The sequence below is a fragment of the Aplysia californica genome, unplaced genomic scaffold (genome assembly GCF_000002075.1).
Source record: "Aplysia californica isolate F4 #8 unplaced genomic scaffold, AplCal3.0 scaffold01147, whole genome shotgun sequence".
Taxonomy (NCBI): Eukaryota; Metazoa; Mollusca; class Gastropoda; order Aplysiida; family Aplysiidae; genus Aplysia; species Aplysia californica.
Genome location: NW_004798417.1, coordinates 73,428 through 74,443, shown reverse-complemented (window position 1 = coordinate 74,443; position 1,016 = coordinate 73,428). Strand labels below are relative to the sequence as shown.

The 1,016-nt window shown below is 37.3% G+C and overlaps 1 protein-coding gene across 1 annotated transcript in view; it reads right to left on the bottom strand.

The window, feature by feature from the left end:
- LOC101850453 (fibronectin type-III domain-containing protein 3a) overlaps positions 1-1,016 on the bottom strand; it is a 37,651-nt gene that overhangs the window by 35,221 nt on the left and 1,414 nt on the right. The window lies entirely within an intron of this gene.

Here is a 1,016-nt window from a genome sequence, read left to right as displayed (position 1 = left end):
CTGATAAGCTGATAAGGTAACCATGAGTAATTTCGTCACACGGTCATTTGTCACACCCCAATTACTTGAGACGAAATGACTTCGCTTATATATTATTATCTCTCCAAAATCCTTAAGCTAGGACGCTTTTGGAGGATCAGCCGAAAACTTTTTTTAAAAAGTTAAATAAATAAATTAATGTAAATTAAATTTTCGTCCATGGAACAGTAGTTTAAATTTTTAAAAGGTAAAAGCAATGTCTGGTATAAGGCTTTATTTGAAAGTAAGGGTCTATATATAGAGCTTTTTAGCAATATTGCAGTACTGTACATTTCTATTAGGCCTAGCTAGTTTATTTTAACAGAACTAATATGATCTTGCCAATCACACCTTTCATCAATAGTAAATCTAATACCTACAAACTTTGTTGTGTGTTACAAAAAGACTGTCTCCATTCATCAACCTTGTTTGATTTGGGGTGTGACGAGGTGACTGTGACGTCTTGACTGCCGCAGTGTGACGAAATGACTGGTATTCACTGGTAATAAGCGCAGATCTTAAGACTCCTGGTAGGATCATTCTAAGTGATGAAAATGGCATGCCTCACACCACTGTGGCTGGTCGTTAAGGTTGGCCACTCTTCTCTCCCCGTGGTTTTATGCACCCCGCATAATTTAGCAAAATTTGATCTTTTTTTGCATAATTTCTGATTATTTTCCTGTATCATTCTTTGTTAAAATTAACAGAATCGCATAATTTCACTTATGTAGGCTCAGTTTGCATAATTTTATAATTTCTTTTGCATACAACTGCGTGGACAGACTCTTTGTCGAACACACCCAGGGGCCATGTCACTATGTCAGTTCATTTTAGAAAGAGGGGAAATCATTGTACCCTTTGTTGGCCTTAACGTGGGTTACTGTAGATTCTTCTACTTCTCTCTCTCTCTCTCTCTCTCTCTCTCTCTCTCTCTCTCTCTCTCTATTTCTCTCTCTCTCCCTCTATCTTTCTTCCTCTATCTTTCTCCTCTCTCTCTT